We start from the raw sequence: 12,644 nt of genomic DNA, 5'->3' as shown, positions 1-12,644 counted from the left end.
AAAGTTGGGCAACGGGAAATTCGGTGGGTTCTCTCGATCGCGCTCGCACAGTCCCGATGCGGATTACAGGTACAGCTTAGAATGGAGATTCTTTGAGTATCCGGCACCGCGTCTCGATACGCGGGATTAACGATCGTCGAGCATCGTCGAATAATGACTCGTCAACTTAATTAAATTTAAACTCCCTCAGGTGCGCGATGCGTTCGAGTAGTTTTCGAGTGGGCTCGATCACTGCGACGTTCTCGGGAGAGGAATTAATGCTTAGATGTAAGCCTTACTCGAAATACCTAACTCGAGAGCTTTTAATTACTTTTCGCTCGTCGAATATTGGATCTTCGTTAGTACCCGTAAATCACGAAGCTTTTGACTCTTCGGCGGTGATTTGCGCGACGAAACGAACGAGAAACGCGATTATCTCGCTGTCACGAAATTTTTTTACGGTCCATTGCATAAACAACTGTTGCCGATTTGTTGTTGTCGCGGTTATTCGAGGTAAAGAAAAAAAAAACCACAATGCTTGACACAGAATGCAAGCATTGGAGAACGGTACGGTTGCTGATGATGAAGAAGGTTGAGAGAGTCGCTTCCTCGTTACGCTCGACACCGTCGAGAAAGAATTTCTACAGCCTTAACAGGAGTACAAACGTTTCGAGTGCGCCGCGGCTAGGAAGGACGACTGGCCTCCGCCCTTAAAGCCGCTAAGGGCTCGACAGCAGCTGTAGAGAGAGCTGCCCGACATTGTTTGTTGGGTTTCTCCACTCTAGGAAACTCTTGGCCGCCGGACGGGGAAAAAAAAAATCACGCAACTTTGCGCGCGGTTTCCACGTTACGGCCTATTTAACGAAATAATCGTAATATTAATGATAACCATTTATAATCTGCTGCAAAGAGATAACGGTTATTGTTCGTCGCCAAGTTAGCCGCCTTGAAGAACAGGACTGTCGCCGTAAACTTTACGAAAGAAAAAAAAATTTCTACCGCGGAATACGCCGGTATAACTTCGCGAACTTTTAGCAAACTAATGACAAACGTTTCGTGCGCGAGTGAACTCTAATTATAAGAGTAACGATAACAATCCGCGTCTTCACGTCGAAGGAGACGCTTGACGCAGTTTGCCAAGAAAATTTATTTCGTAGAACGTAACAGGCGTCGCATCAACAAATATTTATTAGCGATAATTTAATCTTACGTAGAATTGCAATATTAAAGCATAAATGTAAAAAAAAAAATTATGAGCAATTTTAGAAGTGCTATTATTGCGAGGTATATACCGCTGTATAAACGTTGGGTTAATATTTCATTAAGAAAAATTTTAGCAATGCGTTAATCTCGTAAGAAATTACAATACTGTTGGGCGGGAAAATAGTCATAGTTGGCACCTTAAAATATTCTCCTTTTGCTTTTCGGACAGTGCCTGACGTTGAAAGAAAATAGGATGCTCAGAGACAGCCTGTGAAGGAGAATCTCATTTTATTCTATGCAGCGCAATATGTCAGAATTATATGTTATATTCATGTCAGAGGTTTTTAACAGTTGGCCCATTTCGCTAGAAATGTCTTTTCGAATAAAATACGTTTTAAGAGTGATTCATTGTTGCCCGCGAACACGTACGCGCGCGCAAGCACACACACATACACACGTATATGCAGCACCCCGGGAGCTTTTGTCGATCTCACCGAAGAACGAACTTGCGACTGGATATACGTGCGAGACATTTCAAGGAAGTCAGACCGCGGCTTTTGCCGCCTGAAAGTTGCAAATCCTTGGCGGACTTTGCACAATGGCGCGCGCAAGTTCGTTCGCGCGCGATAAAAAATGGGCCACCGCGATTTCGCGCGTGAATTATCCCGCCGTGAGCAAATTGAAACTGCCGGCACGACTTCCGAATATATATATAATATGTATAATATATATATATATATTGCGAAGTTGAGTTCGTTCGTTATGCGGGGCCCCGCGCGTGCAAAAGCTAGACTATACGAGATACTCAGACTGCGGAATTAAGCGCTCGAGCTCGCGCGCACATAACGCGGAAACGAGAGCGAGAAATATCGAGTGACTTTGATCAATTTGCAGGCTTCGCGATATCAGAATATTCACTTTTCGCCCGGCTCCCTCAGCTCCGCGAATAACGGCGGGAGAACGCGCGGCAGGTTCGTTCGATCCGAATAGAATTTTAATTGAATAATTATGAAAATAATGTTTATCTCCGGCGAAATTGTTTTCATTTCCGATCCATTTTAGGTTCCCGCGATGCGTTCCAGACATTTTTGTTATTTAATCGACCGAAAAGCTCTTTATTCCATATTCGCGCACATATTAAATTTTTAGATTTATTTCCGATCAAGGTTTATATATATTTTAATAACTTTGTTTTATAGGAAATGTATATTTTATGTAATTTATGTGTAATTTTATTCTGTAGTAATAATAATCATTTATTTTTACTACTAGATTACATCACTGAAAAAAAAAATTGCGAATATATTAAATTATTGTTTTTAAATACATTATATTATACGCGGAAATTTATATAAAATAAATTTGCTGACAAATTTCATTATAATTTCATGAAGTATTTTTACTTCACTAATTTAGTTTTCTTTTTGAGGAGACGTCAAAAACGTTGGCACGATGTATTAGTTTTAGAAACGATTTAGACGATAGAAAATTTAACCCAACGTTGTACTTATAAAGCACATTAAAAAATAATTTTTTTTATTAAAATATTTATTAAAAAATAATAAATTAATACTACTTAAAATAGAAAGAATATATTAAAAATTCCTTTAAAATAAGTGACATTATTTATCGCTAAGTTACATAATAATTTAACAATTTGAATAAAATAAATTTAAAAATAACGTAGATATTTTCAATTTTTTTAAAACAATTTTTACATTTTAATTAAATTGCAATCTTCTACGTGAAAGATAGATAAGCGGAAGAATTTTTTATTATCCGCGTCGCGTTAGGGCCAAAGATATCAAATATCACGTTGTTAATATACGGCGGTTCGAGAATAGGAAACCGAGTATTCCCCATCCAATATCATTGGTCACACCAGCTTCCTCGTCTCGTACCATCGACCACAGATTAAATCATCCCATTACTAGACCGCTGCGGTTCTCCTTACATTATATTCTGAAGTCGTAGCCGGAATTCTCATTCCCCTCGTCTCTCAATCGATTTCCGGAAGACGTAACTGCGTTCGTTTTTCCAACACAATCCATCTGCGTGGGAATCCCAAACACAGATCAATTTCCATTTCAGGTTATTCATTTATAGCCGGTCGGGCTTGTTTGTGAAATGCGATCGCAATCAGGGATAGTTTCGTAACTGCAGATCACTCTTATGCCACATGATTTATATACGAAGAGCACAATTTTATTTCGAGCTCCTTTTAATTTAAATTAATTGAGCTTAATAAAATTTCGATAATATAATTCGTTCATACTTTTGCAAAAATATTCGGGATTAATCGTCTTCTCATTGTAGTTAATCAATTTAAAGTGATTGATAAAAATTACTAACAGCTTTCTATTTTCCCGTCGCTGTGCAAGTCACAATGTGCGACGAAAATAAATCTATCACGAAGTGGACAAGTCGGTCATTCTTTTTATTTTTTGAATAATACCGACGATTTCGTAAAAATGGATCCTTTTATATTTAGAAATTTAGCTCCCGCGTATATTTATTTCACCACTAATTTTTGCATCTTATAAATCAAAGCCGGATGGCTGTACATTAACCACATCCTGTATCTCATCTCTTTTTTGCGACAGTTTTGAGTTTTTATACGGCAATAAGAAAGTTTCAAGCAGAATCTTTATGGGACAAGTTTCATGGCGAGATCGCGAAAGTTTCCCCAAGTTTTCCGTATTTGCTTGTGTCACCGCAACCTTTTCATATTAATCCGTTTCAAATTTGGATACGAATAAAGTCGAATCGACTTTTTTTCATTCCCAGAGTGACTTTATTATACTATTTTTTCGGAGCTAGCGGTACACCAAAATGCACACCATCGTCTATTAGACGACATAACAATTTAAACATTTATTCGTGCCTCGAATTAGCAATGTAAAGCGAGGTCTTTCTGATTTTTCGGTCGATCCGAAATAATATAATAATTCGAACAAGAGTAACGGATAGGTAGGCGAGGGGAGCGGGGGGAGTGGGGGGGGGGACTGGGTGAGAGCGAGCGAGCGAGAGCTTACGTGCCGCGCGCTAGGTATTTCCCCCACTACTCCCACTCTCGCTTTGTCCTTCTTCAGCGGTCGCGCAAGCACACACGTCCTACGCACAGCGCAACAAGCACGTGTCTCCGTACCGAAAGTAGTACGTATTAGCGTATCGCGTACAACGAAAATCGCCCGGCACGAGAACAATCTTCTCCTCATTCTCCATGTGAGGAGAACACGTGTGAATATATCTCCTTTCCGTAAAGTAAGATATCCTTACGCGTTTATTTCCGCGAAGTAATCTTTTTATATCAGAAGTGGTGCGTAGATTCGTGCAGTTTTTCTAATTATCTGGGCTTTTTGTTCGCAGGGACAGAGTGCGAGGATCAAGTTTAAGCGATCTAAGAGTAAGATAGCTCTGCCCAGTCTGACGAGAGAATATTCTGAGAGGAGAAGGAAATCTCGGAAAGGCACGTGCATCAACGGAGCAACCTCAAGGGTAAGAATCACTCTTTTGAGACTTAAAGCTAGTAGTTCGTCGTGATGGAAAACTTTATTTTTAATTATTTATTCGATATATTATTTAAAAGCGCGGACATTCTGTTTTGGCGACTGAATAATTGTAGCATCTCTAGAATTAAATTATATATTTCTTTTTGTTTCAGGTTAACGCAGCAGCATTCACCGTCGTCATCGAAAATGCTGTCGCCGCCGTATTAAATAATATACGAACCGCAGTCGGTTCGTCGGCGTTACGGGAGTGCCGTTAGTTTTCGGACGTTTTCTTTTCGTTTATATTTTTACGGAAGTGCGTTCGCGAGTGACCAGTGCGCGGAAGGAGGACTCGACACGTCCCAACTGAGAGGATGAGCAGGCCCAGGAGGCATCCTGCATCGGCGGAGCAACTTATAGGTAAGCATAAATTTTATTAAATTATATCTTTATTAAAAAAAAATTTTACCCTTTTTTTTATTAATCTAATTAATTTTCTGACACGTCTCTACATTGATATATTTCTTTTTATGTTACAGCCACCGGCAGAATTCTTCAACTCCGCTGTATGCAGATTGGGTAAGTCAGTAACTTGTTTTCAGGATTTTCTCTTTACAGCAGTGTCGAAAAATAACGCGCGCATCGATAATTGTCGCGAAAGTAAAATCACGGTCGCGTTCGCGAGTTTCCAGTGCGCGGAAGATGGCTCGTCACGTCCCATCTGAGAGGAGGAGCAGGCTCAGGATGGGCATCCTGCATCGGGGGAGCAACTTTAAAGTAAATATAAATTTTTTTAAAATAAAATCTTTATTTAAAAAAAAGATTTCTTTTTTTTTATTAATTTTATTAATCGATATACCAGTATCTCTACATTAATACTTCGAATTTTATGTTACAGTTACATTCTTCAACTTCGCTGAAGCTCATGCTGATACCACATTCGTAAGTCACATAATTTATTTTTATCGTTTGTAATTGAAGTCTCTAAAAAAGTAGCGCGCACATAGTTTCTTGTATAATAAATACCAAGGATTATTCGAGAGAAGAATAGGCATATTGAGCATATTTTTTGTGACTAAGATTATTCCTCATTGCATAGGATATTACAGAGTGTGCTACTTTTTCGTGAGGGAATCTTGATCTTGTGAAATCATTGGATCAGTCATTCCTAGCTTAACGCGTCGATAACCCGATCATTTTTCCCGATTTTTGAAGCCTTTTGAAAACCCGCAAAAGCGGATATTAGATGTCATATGCATGATCGATTCTTCAGTTCGTTTAATATACTATTGAGATCGTGTAGAGATTTAGAAACTCACTTAATGCTTACCGGAACATATTTATTATTGCAAGACAGAGTAATAATTATCAAGAATTTATTTGTATGTAAAATTAAAAAAATTTATACCATTGTACGTATTTAAACAATTTTTTTTTAATAACATATTTTTTTAATTATATTTTATGATGTTATTTTCTACAATATTTTATTATTTTTTATTCTGCGCTGTAATTCTTGTGCCAGTTATTTATGTAAAATATTTTTTATAAAATATAAATAACCAGAAATAAATTAAAATAAAAAAATAAAGTGTATATAGGAAAAAAGAATTAAAATTTTGCGGAAAACGTTTGCAAGTTCCGTCGTATATCTGAATAAAATTTAAACTTAATTATAAAATTATAAACATATAATTCTTTTTAATTAAAAAAATTTTCGAGACCAAGTTTTATCTGCGTGTACGTTTAATCGCGTCAGTATCCGGGAGAGAAATAGTAATTACAAATTAAAAATTATTAACTTAAAAATATTTATGCGATAGGAACGTAAATTAATATTTAAATGCGTAAGACCTAGTTTAAAGATGCCGCGTAAGAGAATAATGATTATTCCTGCTCTATCCGAGCAAAATCCTTCCTCTCTACATCAAAGTCTGTTTCACGCCCACTTTCCTTCCAGTTCGTATCCTTGTTATACCTCGTAGACATTTACTCGAAGACCCACGCTCTTACGCTTGACAAGCTGGCGGAGTATACCTTCTCATTCTGTCAGAGGATCATGCCACGTGATTGTCCATTGAAAAGAGGGTTTCGCTTTACATAAGTGGGAATGAAAAGCGGAAAATTAAATTAACAAAGTTCCTAAAAGAAATTTAAATTTAAAAGGGAAGGAATGAGAAATTTTTAATTGAGAAAAAAAAAATTTCCTATTTAAGTTTAAAGTTTACATGAAAAAAAAAAAAAAATTTCTTGTAGAAATTCATCAAAGGATTAAAATTTCTTATTTATATTTTTTAATTTTTTTTTACTTTTATTAATGCACGCACTGTAAAGCAACGCGATTAAGTTTGTACTTAATTAGCATGGATATCTATTTTAAAAATGTATTGACGTTTATTACGAAATTATCTTACGTATCCGGTTTGAAAATCGTGTTCCGTATTTTGGCAATGGATCTCGAGAAAGCTTAGTCACCCGGAATGAATGTCTCGAAGTCGTAGTAGAAATCCAGAGAGCGGAGAGAGCGAAGTGCGCGAGAAAAGCGAGAGATAACTTCCGTGACACCGTTAAATGTCGCAGCGCGACTCATAAATTCCTTTAATTAAAACTTCATATCCTGCATCTGCATAAAGAGAGGAGAGCCTACGGATCTCCCGCTGTCCTCATTGTTCCGGTATCATTCATATTAACACGCTGTCGCACGCGCTTGCATTCCGCGTCTCGGGAGTCGTGGTAAATTAAAAACCCGGCATTGCTATTCTTCGGGCGCATCGCGATTTTGTACAGTTTGTATACGGGCGATCAAATCGAGCCGGCATTTTACAAATACGTGTATCGAAGCGGAGGAAGAGGCGGAGGGAATGAAAACGGTGTAAAATCACATATCGACACGTCCAATAAACCAGATATTCCCAAAACAATTGAAATTGATAGAACTGATTGAGCCAGTTAATGGATAGTTAATAATTCATCAGTAACATCAGTACGAACAAAACAGAAAATTAATAGCGATTGATTGACTAAATTTAAACGTACTCTGCCAGCAGCGCCCGTCGTAAATAACTGCGCAACGCGCCGCTTGCGTAAGCTGCGAAAAAGTAATAATAATCGAGTGGAATTAGTATTTGAAATTTTTGTCGATTGCAGCCTCGGAAATAAATGCGTTAATACGCGTTTGCGAAAATTATTTGTAGTTCGGTACGGCAGATGCACAGGTCAATCTGAGTGCACGCGTCATATTTCATAAATTGGATCGTGAGTGGCAACCGACATCTGACATGAAATGTCTGTAATTACGTTACAAACGCGGATACCGTCGGTTCTGTTGATTATCAACCGGATAACATTATTTAATGCACGAATTAAAATATTGACGAACTTGCACACGTGCCGCATCAATTTTTATTTGCGAAAGCTCGTTACTAAATAATTTAAATCCCGTGTGTTTAAACATAGGTATTAACTTGAATAAAGTTACAAGTAATTTACTGTTTGTCATTCAGAAATCTAATTTTTGAAAAAAAATAAACGAAGATTTAATTCTCTTCACTTAGCGAGAACGTCGTATTAATTATTTACGAAAACGAACAATGAAGTAGAATAATCTGAAAATTTTATATGTTTATACATAAATATATAGCGCAGAATAAATTTCTAAATGTCAATTATTTCATTAAAAAAAATTAATGTCTCTGTCTTGTATTCTGTTCCTGAAAAAAAAAAAAAAGAACCCGGAGAAAAGTCTCGATCTCGCGAGTGCAGGCTGCACTGTTTGTGCGATTGATATCGCGGCACATGCGTCGGCAACAAAGCGTAAAAAGACAAAGAGAGCGTGCCGGCGTTGAGCAGCCTCGCGGCTGGCGCACACGTATTTGACATCTCGCGAACACACCTTCTCGCTTATCGCGGCAGCGAGCTTTTCGCTGATACCGTCGGACACTCTATCGGTCCTCGACGCGGCACGATTCGCGAAACGCTGACGCACTCGGCTATAAAATCGCGCGCGGGCTATTAGCGCGCGCAGTGTAATGTGAGCGCAAACAGAAAAGCGCAATCGTCGGCTGATCACGCGGCATTAGCTATTGCTTATGCAGAATTCCCCTGGAGAACCGCCGGGGTACTAATGCGCGCAGTGAACCGACCGTTGTATTATGCGGCGAAACCCGGTCGTCGAATTAAGTAATTCAATTTAGCTCTCCGAGCCAAGTACGTTTTTCCCCGTCGTTAAGGATAACATCGACTTGGTAAACCGCAATGTTCCTATGCCATATAACCTTCCCGATTACGACGTTCGCGAAACGATTCAGAATTTTAATTTTAACCCCCAGCTCTCGCAGCGAGTAGAATTAAAAAAAAAAAAAAAAAAGAAAGAATGTCTTTTCGGGAGGGAAAAGTTTCTCATAAAATATGAAATAAAATTGAAGAACGCTCATTTCTGAACGTTATCTCGAAACCTCAACGTCGGCGATATTTTATTCCGCGGAATGAAACGTTCCGGCTGTCATTCAAGGTGTTTAATAACTGACGGCTTGCGGAATGACGCACAAAATGGTAAGCAGACGCCGCGACGTTGTCGGCAGTTAGAGCAACACGTAGCCGCATAATCGTATGCAGATGCACGAACGGTCGTATACTCATCTACCGCGCGCCATTCGTACTCTACATGCAAATCATCTCCACCGGCAGCAAAGCCGCCGGCGGCGGTTGGTGGCGTATGATCAAGCGAGTAGCACGCCTTTGTATTGATGCGGCAACATTTCCCGTACTAATTCGGCCGCGAACGACTCCTTTGATAAACCCATCTCCACCCGGCCGTGTCGTAATTATCACCGCAAATTTGTTGAGCGCGATGTTTGCATAGGTCAATTTATCTCGGCCACGAAAATTTTGTAACTCGCGGCGGCGGCACCGCCCGGATATTTCCTCAAAGCGTAGCGGTGCATTGAGCGACGATCGTAATAATATAGTTAATACCTAATGCCAATTATATCATTCGCTTTGTTGAAGAAAAAATTCATTTCCGTTATTAAAAGTTATTATTACACCCTTTGCTTTCATTAGTGACGTAATAAAATAAATATAGCAATTAAATTCATGTAATTTATTGTTCGACGTTTCCGAAGTAGAGTAGTTCGATGATACGTTAAACAAGCTTCATGCAAACGGAAAGAAAGCGAAAAGTCTACGACACGACACGCGGTCCTTTTTTTTTTTCTTGACGTAAAAACGCAACGAGGAGTCGGCAGAATTTTTTTTTATTTGCGCAACGGATCGGCGGGCTCGATAAACGATAATTAGGAACGAACTTAGACGCAGCATGGCTGCGATATCTCTCTCACCCCTCGTGTAATCATTTTTGCCAGCGAAAAGGGGGACGGACGTAAAAACCGCTTTGGAATCGCGCCAGCGATTTTCGTCGCATCGCCCCACCTGTTACCGCCTCCATCGTGTAGCCCCCGCACACACATACACACACACACCCGTGATCGCACATACTATTTCGCGACATCAGGTACGCTGCCGTGTTCGCGAGCGATCTTTTTATTTCCGGCGAAACCGAGCCCGTAGTAATTTCTGCTCCGTCGCGACGCCGGGGAAGCAAAAAGTCGCCGAGCGAGCTCATCGGGAAAATGCACTTCCGACGTAGCGGATATCGACAAGGACAATATTTCCAGGACGCCCGTAAATCCGTCGTGTTAATAACGGCTCTTCGCGTTTGCACCACGGACGTTAACAAGGTGCACCAACAAGGAGAGCTCGTGATAAGCTCCAGCGAGACCGGCCGATTCCCCGTAATTAATTACGCGACTCAATTTCAGCGAGTAGGTATCGGGTTCGCGAAAAAAAAAAAAAAACCCCGACGCGCTGTAATATTTTTTTTTCCTTTTCTTTTTTTCTTTTGCTATCTTTGCCAAAGGCCGCACGTGGTAGGGAATAAATAAACGGCTCGCGGATAATTTAGTCGTCGTAGTTCTCGAGGCGGCGGCGCAAAATGTCACGAGATGAGAATAAGGATGAAAACGTTGCTGCGAAATTACGGCGTAACGCGCTTAAGGAAGCCATTTTCCCCAGGGAAAATCGTTACGCGAAAAACGAGCTGCCCTAAACTCCGTTTACGGGCGTTTTTCACATGAGCGCCCGGAGGGTCCGAGCGACGAGCACGACGTCGCGAGAAGTTATCGCGGTTATAAGACATTTCGCGGATTAAGTCGCGAATGGGATCGTTATCTCCGCGTTAATCCGCCGGTAATTTCAAAGTCGTTTAGCACGCAGCGTTATGCAAAGCCATATATCTGTGCGCGAGAAAATACGCACTGTAATCGCGCCGCGCGAACACTTGTTTCATACACGTTAAAAGTCAGAATTTTTATCGCTCGTCGCGTTAATACAAATTAGCCAATCTTTCTAGCGTTCCCATGAACTCTTATTCTTTTCTTGCAGTTCAAGTCTGCAATATTTTTAATAATTATACCAAGCGAAATATCGTCCGCGAATTATTACTCGCGTACATTTATTTGTTAAAAATTTAACAATGAAGGAAAAGCATTTGTTAGTGATCCTCGAAGACGCTCGCGTTATTGCAAACCACTTTCGCAAAGTAAAAACAGATCTTAGAAGATTTCGTGACTGTCGGGATTAAATCTTTAATGAGCCGACTTGAATGTAGCAAGCTAGCAACGTCGGTCGTTGGTACGTCATAAAGCTTCGCGTCGACTGTCTGTCCTGAAGAGCATATTTGCTCGCAAACCGCATTGCGCTATTGCATATGCAAACTGACAGCGCATGTACTGCCGCGTATCCATCCTCGTACGTTTCTGAAAAAGATGCGGTAACTAAAAACGCTCACATTCGACGTGCAATCTTTACTCGCGAAGAGATTGAAAAATGACTTTATTGCGTCGCCGTAGCTGACAATAAATCGCGAGATTTGTCTCCGGAGTAAAGTCAAGATTTTCTGGCACGCAAGAATTGCATTTAAAATTTCTGGCCGCGCTTCGAGAATTATTTCCGACTAAACATTTTCCGTGACAGTTCATTCGAATAGCTGAAGTTTCAACCAACTCGCTCAGGCGTGAAATTTGAAACTTGCACTCTGAATTATTCTATGATGCATCACACGCGCTCATTTATGTTACACATCAAATAAAATAGAATTTACCTCGGGATAGAACCGAGAACTGGCATATAAAATCTGTAGGAATAATTCAAGGTAATGTGTGGATTAATATGTATTTGCGTTGCTAAGAGATTGATATAAATTAATCGGCTAATATAAATTAATGGACCATCATGATTTCGAAAACTCGCATTTTTGTTGAAAATTAAATTTTATAAAATTATAATTGCGTACTTCTGGCGAAATATCAAATGGAAGTTGAATAAGTCAGATTTTCTGCGCGCTATTTTGTGCGTACGATTACTTAAAATTTATATCATTTTTATGTAAAATAATATTTCAACAAAGCACTCAATGCGCACGACAAATTTTCGGTCTATATCGCGCGAATATTCGAGGTAATAATTTTGCTATAATTGACGAAAAATTTTAGCCGCGTATTTGACCGCAAAATTGGCTAACGTATGGCAGAATAAAAGAGAAAGAGCAGATGGAAAAAGCCGAAAAAGCAGAAAAAGTATGTAAAAGAGATACGAAAGCCCGCGTTAATGGAACGTGAGCGTCGACGTGAACGAATAGGCGATCATGTGAGCCGCAACCGCGTCGATGAAATTAATTGAGGACCAGTTTATTTATTGGCAGTTCGGCGACGCGATGCAAGTTTTCGGCAAACGTCGGCAGATTCAGCGCTATAAGCTCGAAGTAATTGGGTGCAGCATCGAACGAAAATAATTGCTTTCGATCACCGTCTCTATAACCCTCCGCGTTTCCTCCCTACGTTCCGTGCATTAAAAATAAAATTATGCACATTATTGCGATTTGCGGTCAGCGCGTAGAAAAGAAATGCGGAGAAC

The 12,644-nt window shown here is 39.7% G+C and overlaps 1 protein-coding gene and 1 long non-coding RNA gene across 5 annotated transcripts in view; one reads left to right on the top strand and one right to left on the bottom strand.

Moving 5' to 3' along the window:
* Positions 1 to 5,157, top strand: part of LOC139104148 (uncharacterized) — a 42,672-nt gene extending 37,515 nt beyond the window's left edge. The window contains exon 3 of the long non-coding RNA XR_011545997.1: positions 4,552 to 5,157. This is a non-coding gene — a long non-coding RNA (uncharacterized lncRNA). The remainder of the gene's footprint in view (positions 1 to 4,551) is intronic.
* The window catches only part of Nrx-1 (neurexin 1), a 177,099-nt gene that overhangs the window by 138,674 nt on the left and 25,781 nt on the right, over positions 1 to 12,644 (bottom strand). The gene's annotated exons all lie outside the window — the stretch shown is intronic.

Source organism: Cardiocondyla obscurior, linkage group LG07, assembly GCF_019399895.1.
Source record: "Cardiocondyla obscurior isolate alpha-2009 linkage group LG07, Cobs3.1, whole genome shotgun sequence".
Taxonomy (NCBI): domain Eukaryota; kingdom Metazoa; phylum Arthropoda; class Insecta; order Hymenoptera; family Formicidae; genus Cardiocondyla; species Cardiocondyla obscurior.
Note: the sequence above shows the minus strand (reverse complement) of the source record. Positions and strands in the feature narration are given on the sequence as shown.